This window comes from Tupaia chinensis, unplaced genomic scaffold, assembly GCF_000334495.1.
Source record: "Tupaia chinensis unplaced genomic scaffold, TupChi_1.0 Scaffold138400_2, whole genome shotgun sequence".
Taxonomy (NCBI): domain Eukaryota; kingdom Metazoa; phylum Chordata; class Mammalia; order Scandentia; family Tupaiidae; genus Tupaia; species Tupaia belangeri.
The window spans coordinates 261,411-270,824 of record NW_006198298.1 but is presented as its reverse complement, the minus strand read 5'-3'; positions in this window follow the sequence as shown (position 1 = coordinate 270,824).

Sequence of the window (9,414 nt, the reverse complement as noted above, 5' to 3'; positions counted from 1 at the left end):
CTCCCTTTCTTTCTCCCTCCTCTCTCTCTCTCTCTCTCTCTCTCTCTCTCTCTCTCTCTCTCATCAAAATAAAATAAGTAAATAAATAAAATTTGAAATAATTTTTAAAAATAATAATAGCTGAAATATCTCCAAATTTAGAAGGTCATATGGCAATTCAAATCCAGGAAATACAAAGAATACCAAATAGATTTAACATAAGAAGATCCTCTCCAAGGCACATCATAGCCAAACTGGTAAAAATCAAAAGCAATGACAATATTCTAACAATGACAATAAATGCCAAGTCACATACAAAGGTTACCCCGTTAGACTAACATCAGACTTCTACAGTAACAATGCAGGCTAGGAAAGAATGGGAAGACATATTTAAACTCTGAAATAAAAATAATTTTAGTCAAGAATGCTATAACCAGCAAGATTATCCTTCAAATGGGAAGGAGAAATAAAATAATTCCCAGATAAACAAAAAGGGTGATTTCTCGCTTTCTGTCTCTATGTCTCTCTCTCTCTGTCTGGCAAGCGCACACGCCCTATAGCAAAAACCTCTCCAAAAGAACAAAAAAAAAAAAACTAGAAAAAAGAGTAAGTGACAGGGCTAATTCCATACATACAGATAATAACATTGAATGTTAATGGATTAAATTCCCCAACCAAAAGACACAGATAGGATCAATGGATTTACAAAAAAGGAGGGGGGTCCCCATTATATGTTTCTTAAAAGAAATATACCTGATAGACAAATATATACATAGATAAAAGTGAAAGACTAGAAAAAGTCATTTCATACAAACAAATTTAAAAAGGCAGGAGTTGCAATATTGATATCAGATAAAATAGACTTTAAGATAAAAAACATAAAATGAGACAAAGAAGTAAACTACATATTTTTAAATATATAATTATTTAATTTTATTTGTTATTATTATTTATCCTTTAATTTGATCAGAGAGAGAAAGAAAAAGAAAGCCATCAGGTCTGGGACTCAAACCAGCCATGTGGGAGTCCAGTGCCCCAACCACCACATTACCCACTGGCCCCTATACTATATAGTTTTTTTTTCTTAAAAGATTTTTGCTATAGGGCACGTGCACTCACTGGAGAGACACAGAGAGAGACAGTGAGAACTCACCCCCTGGGGGGATGATGTGTCACAATCCCTTTTCTATTCCCCTCAGGATTTGGGGCACGCAAGCACACATGCCCAGTGTGAGTTTCAAGCCACCATGTCTGGGATTTCAACTGCAGGTGACTATGTGGAAGTCCAGCAACATAACCATCATGCCATCTACTGGTCCTCATAGTTCTAAAAGGATTAATTCAACAGAAAGATATAACAATTATAAATATGTATGTACCCCATGCCAGGGCACCCAAATATGTAAAAGAATGGGAGCTACAGACTATAATAAACTAATTGGGAATTTCAACACCCCACTGTCACTAGTGGACATGTCATCTAGACAAAAATAAAATAAAATAAAATAAAGAGACACAGGAGCTAATTTATACCATAAGCCAAATGAACCTAAAAGACATATATGAGCATTCCACCTAGCAACTACAAAATACACTGTCTTCTCATTTCCACATGGGATATTTTCAAAGATTGACCACATCATAGACCACAAAACGAGCCTCTACAAATTAAAAATATATAGAAACTATACACAGAATATTTTCTGAGCACAATGGAATTAAACTTGAAATCAACCATAGAAAGAGCCCTCAAAAATACAAAAAAAAAAAAAAAGAATACTGAACAACCTGCTCCTGAACACCTTCCAAACTACTGAAGAAATTAAAACTAAAATCAAAAGATTTATTGAAATCAATGATAATGAGCACACCACTCTCCATAACCTCTGGGACACAGTAGAAGCAGACCTAAGAGGGAGGTTCATAGTCATTAGTGCCACAAGAAAAAAATAAAAGAGTGGGACCAGCAGTTAGCGTAATGGCTATGTCGCTGGACTCCACATAGTCGACTGCGGTTCGAGTCCTGAACCCGGTGGCTTAAACTCACGCCAGGCGTGTGTGCGTGCATGCCCAAGATCCCGAGAGGAGAATGGAGGAGAAGGTATTGTGGCGTGACTATCCCCTTATTTCTCGCTTTCTGTCTCTATGTCTCTGTCTGTCTGGCGAGCGCACGCGCCCTATAGCAAACATCTCTCAAAAAAAAAAAAACAATAAATGTAATACATCACATTAACAGAAAGAAAGATAAAAACTATAAAATCATGTCTATAAATGCATAAAAAGCATTTGATAAAATACATCCCTTTATAATCAAGACTCTCAGCAAAATAGGGGTAGAAAACATTACCCAACACAATAAAAGCCGTATAAAGCCATATATGACAGACCTGTTGCTAACATCATACTGAATGACTGAAAGTTGAAAGCTTTCTCACTAAAAACTGGAATAAGACAAAGCTTCCCACTATCTCCATTACTTCTCACCATAGTGCTGGAAGTCCTAGCCAAAGCAATCAGACAAGAGTGCAAAATAAAAGACTTTCACATAGGAAAAGAAGAAGCTAAACTGTCCCTATTTGCAAATGATGTGATTATGTACATAGAAAACCCAAAGGATACCACGAAAAAAAAAACTCCTAGAAGTGATAAATAAGTTCAATACAGAAAAAGGATACAAAATCAACATACAGAAATCAATAGCATTGTTTTACACCAACAATAAATCAACTGAGACAGAACTGAATAAAACATTTATAATAGCCACAAAACAAATAAGATACCTAGGAATAAACCTAACCCAAGAGGTAAGTGACCTCTACAAAGAAAACCATGAAAAAACTAAAGAAAGAAATTGAGTTTGAGACAAAAAACTGGAAAGACATCCCATGCTCTTGGATTGGAAGAAACAATATAGTCAAAATTTCAGTTATACCCAAATTAATTTACATATTCAATGCCATTTCAATTCAATTTCTGGTAACATTCTTCATAGAAATAGGGGAAAAATTATAAAATTTGTTGGGAATTTTAAAAATGCCATATTGTCAAGGCAATACTGTGCAAAATGCACAAAAGAGGAGACATCTCACTCCCCAACTTCGAGATATATTACAAAGTGTTGATAATCCAAATAGTATGGTACTGGCACAAAAATAGACACATAGACACATGAAACAAAATAGAGAACCCAGAAATACAGCCAACTGATATTTGACAAAGGATACGAGAAAATGCAGTGGCATAAAGAAAGTCTATTCAGCAAATAGTACTGGAAGAACTGGATATCCACCTACAGAAAAATGAAATTTAATCCCTATCTCTCACCATTAACAAGAATCAACTCAAAATGGATCAAAGATTTAAATGTAAAGCCTTAAAGTATAAAACTACTAGTAGAAAACTTAGGAGAAACTCTTGAAGGAATTGGTAAAGATTTCTTAAATAAGACCCCTAAAGCACAGGCAATCATCCCCAAAATAGACAAGTGGAATTACATCACACTAAAATGTTTCCTCATAAAGAGGGAAACAATAATTAGAGAGAAAAGACAATGCTTGGAATGGGGTAAAATATTTGCAAATTATTCTTCAAACCAAAGATTAATAACAGAATACATAGGGAACTCTAACAGTTCATCCATTAAAAAAAAAATGAGTAACCCAATTTAAAAATGGGCAAATAAATTGAATAGACAACATTCCAAGGAAGATTTATAAATGGCCAAAAGGCACATGAAAAAAAAAAAATGTTCAAAGTCTCTGTTCATAAGGGAAGTCAAAATTAAAACCAAGATGAGATATCAATTAACCTCAGTTAGAATGGCTAGAATTTTAAAAAAAATAGAGAATAACAAGTGCTGCTGAGGCTGTGGTGAAAAGGGAACCCTCTCACACTGTTGGTGAGAATGTAAATTAGTACAGCTTCTGTGGAAAACAATATGGAGATTCCTCAAAATTTTCCAAATAGAATTATCATTTGACCCAGTAATCCCAGTTCTTGATAATTACCCAAACGATAGGAAAACAGTCAAAAATATAGTTGCAAGTACAGCATTATTCACAATTGCTAAGGTGTGGAATCAAACCAAGTGTCTGAAAACTGATTACTGGGTCAAAAAACTGTGGCACATATATACAGTGAAATATTACACAGCTATAAGAAACAATGAGACCCTATAGTTTGATTCAAAGTGGATAATAGAAGACTTAATGTTAATCAAAGTGCGCCCGACTTTGAAAGATACACACTGTATATCCCGTTCAATTTGTACCAAATATTTGTACTCTGTGGCAGAAATGGAAAGATCTGAAGATATAATAGAGAGGATAAGAGTAGGTGCCAGACACTGTAAGGGAGAGGAAACAATGAGACCCTATAGTTTGATTCAAAGTGGATAATAGAAGACTTAATGTTAATCAAAGTGCGCCCGACTTTGAAAGATACACACTGTATATCCCGTTCAATTTGTACCAAATATTTGTACTCTGTGGCAGAAATGGAAAGATCTGAAGATATAATAGAGAGGATAAGAGTAGGTGCCAGACACTGTAAGGGAGAGAAATGGATGGTAGAGAATGGGTGGTAGAGGGTGGGTGTGAGGTACAAAGGGAAGAAACATTTTCTTTTTAAGAGAGATTTTTGCTATAGGGCACGTCCACTTGCCAGAGAGACAGAAAGAGACAGACAGACAGAAAATGAGAAATCAACCCCCAGGGGGATGGAGATGCCATAATCCCTTCTCCTCTGTTGTCCTCTCAGGATTTGGGGCATGCACACACATGCTCCTGGTGTGAGTTTTAAGCCACTAGGTTCGAGATTTGAACTGTGGTCGACTATGTGGGAGTCCAGCAACATAACCACTTCACCATCTGCTGGTCCCAGGGAAGAAACATTTAACAGACAAAAGTAAAATTCTCTGTTAAATACTGTATACATTGCGATGGGAACTTTATGTGAAATTAACCTGAAACTTTTTAAAATGCAAGTAATTAAATAAATAAAATATAGTTCATAAGAAAAAAAAAAGAACATAGAGGACTGACATTATCCGATTTCAAGACTTATTATAAAACTACAGTAATCTGAACTGTGTAATATTGGCATAAAGACAGAAAAAGAAATCAATGAAACAGAATGGAGTTCAGAAGTAGACCTACATGTGCAGCTAATTATCAACAAAAGTGCAAAGGAACTTTAGTGAAAAATGGATTATCTTCAACAATCCTCTTCCAAAAGAATATGCTGGAACAATTGGATATCCTTATGTGCAAACTAAAACTGAATTTTTATATATACCACATACTATGTAAAATTAATTTTTTAAAAATGGGTCAGTAGGGACCAGCAGTTAGCATAATGGCTATGTCGCTGAACTCCCATGTAGTCAACTGCAGTTTGAGTCCCGGACCCGGTGGCTTAAACTCACGCCAGGTGCGTGAGCATGCCCACCAAGGGGTCAGATACTCCCACATGGTCACCCGTGGTTCAAGTCCTGGACCTGGTGGCTTGCTTTCTCACTTTCCCTTTCTCTCTCTCTGTCTCTCTCTGTCTTTCTGGCGAGCGCACGCCCCCTATAACAAAAACCTCTCAAAAAAAAAAAAAAGGGTCAGTAACTTCCATTTAAAACCTAAAACTACAAACCTTTTAGAAAAAAAAAGAAAGAAAACCCTTTAAGACCTTGGGTTAGGCAAAGATTTCTTAGATATGACACCAAAAGCACTTTTCATAAAAGAATTTATTAGTAAATCAGACTTCATAAAAATTAAAGCTTATTCCCCTTTTTTTTTTCTTTTTTTTGGAGAGGTTTTCTCTATAGGGCGCGTGTGCTCGCCAGACAGACAGAGAGAAACATAGAGACAGAAAGCAAGAAATCACCCCCTGGGGGGATGGTCACGCCGCAATCCCTTCTCCTCCATTCTCCTCTCAGGATCTTGGGCACGTACGCACACACGCCTGGCATGAGTTTAAGCCACCGGGTCTGGGACTCGAACCGCGGTCGACTACGTGGGAGTCCAGCGACATAGCCATTACGCTAACTGCTGGTCCCAAGCCTATTCCCTTTTGAAAGATGCCATTAATAGGATAAAAACTGCAGACTCGGAGAAAATGCTTTCAAATTATGCTAAGCCAGACAAAACATGTAAATTCCATGTATATAAAAATCTGAAAATATAAGAACTACTCTAGAAAGCAGATCAGTGTTTGCCTAGAGGTTAGAAACAAGGAGGGGCAGTGGGGAGGGATAATTAAAGGGCAGGAGTCAGGCTCCATGGTGCAGTGGTAATGTGCAGCTCAAAGAGAAGCTGGTCCCCACATGACAAATCCCTGGCCTGGGCAGCCTAAAACATATCAGCATGCAGACACTTGAGTGCCCAAGATCCAACAGGCTGGAGGACTGGAGAAAGGGTACTGTGGTATGACCAGACCCTGTGGAGGGTGCTCATTTCTCAATCTCTCTCTCTCTTTATCTCTCTCTCTCTCATGTATGTGCCTGTACTCCAACATGAATAAAGGAAACTATTTAAATAAAATTTTTAAAAATTAAGGAGGCAGGGTCAGCAAGTGGTGTGGTGGTTAAGGCACTGGATTCCTACATGGCCAGTCATGGTTTGAGTCCCAGACCTAGTTCTCCTTCTTTCTCTCTCTCTCTCTCTCTCTCTCTCTCTCTCTCTCTCTCTCTCTCTCTCTCTCTTACATGCACATGCCCTATAGCAAATTTTAAAATAGTAATAACAATAATGAGAATTAATTATTTAAAAAATTGAGGCAGAAAGAAACTTCTGTAGACGACGGATATGTTCATTATCCTGATGGTGGTATCATTTCTCAGCCTTTTGGCTAAGATCAAGTATCTTTTTTGTGTGTGTGTGTGGGGGGGGAGGTTTTTCGCTATAGGGCGCATGCGCTCGCCAGAAAGACAGAGAGAGAGAGAGAGATAGAAAGCGAGAAATCACTCCCCAGGGGGGATGGCCACGCCGCAGTCCCTTCTCCTCCATTCTCCTCTCTGGATCTTGGGCATGCACACACATGCACCTGGCGTGAGTTTAAGCCACCGGGTCTGGGACGCGAATTACGTGGGAGTCCAGTGGCATAGCCATTACTCTAACTGCTGGTGCCAAGATCAAGTATCTTGATAGTGGTCATAGTTTTAGGTACATATATGTATGTAAAAACTAGTCAGTGTATTCTCTTTAAATATGTACAGTTTATCATATATCTATTATACATCAATAAGGCTATTAAAATAAAACTTTGGTCCAGTCTGGTGGTATGGTGTTTAAGGCATCTAAATTCCACATGACCAACTGAGTAATTCAAGTCCCAGACCCAGGATCTTGGAAAATATGCTGGGCACATGTTCATATATGCCCCAAATCGCTAGAGAATAACAGAGGCGAGGGGAATGAGGCATGGCCATCCCCCCTTGAGGGGTGATGTCTCATTTTTCTTATTTTTCTCTCTTTCTGTCTCCTGTTTATGAGCCCTATAGAAAAAAAAAAAACTTAAAAGTACTTGCTGATAAAAAAAAAGTACTTGTTGATCATGTCCTCTTCTCTCTCTTCCCCCTCATGCATGTGTGCACACTCTTTATTATGAATAAATTAAATAAACTTTTATTTTTGAGAGAGAGATTTTTGCTATAGGGGGCATGCGCTCACTGGAGAGACAGAGAGAGCCAGATGCAAAGAGACAGAGACAGGCAGAAAACAAGAAATCACCCCCCAGGGGGATGGTCACACCATAGTCCCCTCTCTTCCATTCTCCTCCCAGGATCTTGGGCACATATGCACATGCACCCAGCATGAGTTTTTAAGCCACTGGGTCTGGGATTCTCACTTTCCTCTTCCAGTCTCTCTCTGGCAAGCACATGTACCCTATGGCAAAAAGAAAAAAAAGAACCAAAATATATTTATACATTAATTCCATTTTCCATGAAACTTTTGAAGCCCCTTTGTTTATAAATATATACACATACAATGGACCACCATTTAGCCACTTTGAAAGAGAAGGAAGAGACCAACAGATGGCATAATGGTTATGTTGCTGGACTCCCGCGTGGTTGACTGTAGTTCGAGGTCTGGACCCAGTGGCTTAAAACTCACACCAGGTGTGTGTGTGTGCATGCATGCCCAAAATCCTGGGAGGAGAATGGAGGAGAAGGGATTGCAACATGGCCATTGCCCCTGGCAGGTGATTTCACACTTTCTGTTTCTCTGTCTCTCTCTGTCTCTCCACAAGCTCACACATCCTATAGCAAAAATATCTCTCAAAAAATAAAAGAAATAAAAAAGGAAATTCTGTCATCTGCAAAAACACACATAAACCTGTAGAACATTATACTAAGTGAAATAAGCTAGGCACAGAAAGACAAATACTGCATGGTCTCACCTGTTCATGTACATAGAATGTACAGAAGCCACACTCGTAGCAAACGTAGAATGATGGTTTCCAAGGAGTCAGGGGAGGGTAAGGGTACAAAGTTTCAGGATGAACGAGCTCTGGAGCTCGATCATAAAGCATGGTAACTATAGTTGATAATTTATTGCATACTTGAAGAATGCTAAGAAAATAGATTATTAAATGCTTAAACCACAGGAAAAAAAATAATAACTATGGGTCCAGCCCACAGCCTGGTGGTTAAGGTGGTTGGATTCCACATGACCAACTGCTTGGTTTGACTCCCAGACCTGGCAGCTTGAAAAATACACTGGGTCCATGTGTGTACCCAAAATTCTAAAAGGATTAAGAAATGGAGGAAAAGGGATTGTGGTGTGACTCCTCTGCATGGAGAGAGCTTTCACACTGTCCCTCGCTCTCTCTGTCTTTCTGGCAAGTGCACATGCCCTCTGGCAAAATTTTTTTAAAAAAGTGTGTGAGGTGATAGATGTTAATTAGCTTGATTATAGTAATTATTCCATTGTGCATACACACATCAAAATATTTTGTACACAGTAAATGTGTACTATTTTTATCAATTGCATGTTAATAAAGCTGGGGAAAAACAGATAATATAATTTTTTTTAAGTTTCATCAGCTCAGAATCAGGAGGTTTAATGCAACCCCTGATGGGTAATGATTAGCCTTCAGTCAGGCTCCACAGACACAAGGTTGTACAAACACCAAATTGACCACTCATGGAAGTTCTCATGAAATCTTTTGACTCTACAACTGCAAGTGTTTGGTGGCTTAACACTTATTCCTTTCATGTTTTCCTATTTTCATATTCTCTACCTGGCACAATTTCTCTAGGGTCAGTTTAAAATGACCATGACCACATTGCAGAACTTTTAAGATAAACAAGATTGTTGTTTTAAGAGGTACCTTGAAATAAAGAGAGAAGAAAGCTTCCCTAGGAGATTGTTTTTGTCTAAAAGAGAAAAAAATAATTTTGCGCCATAAGTGACTTCTTCCTCTTTCGCTTCCAGATTTCAAGGA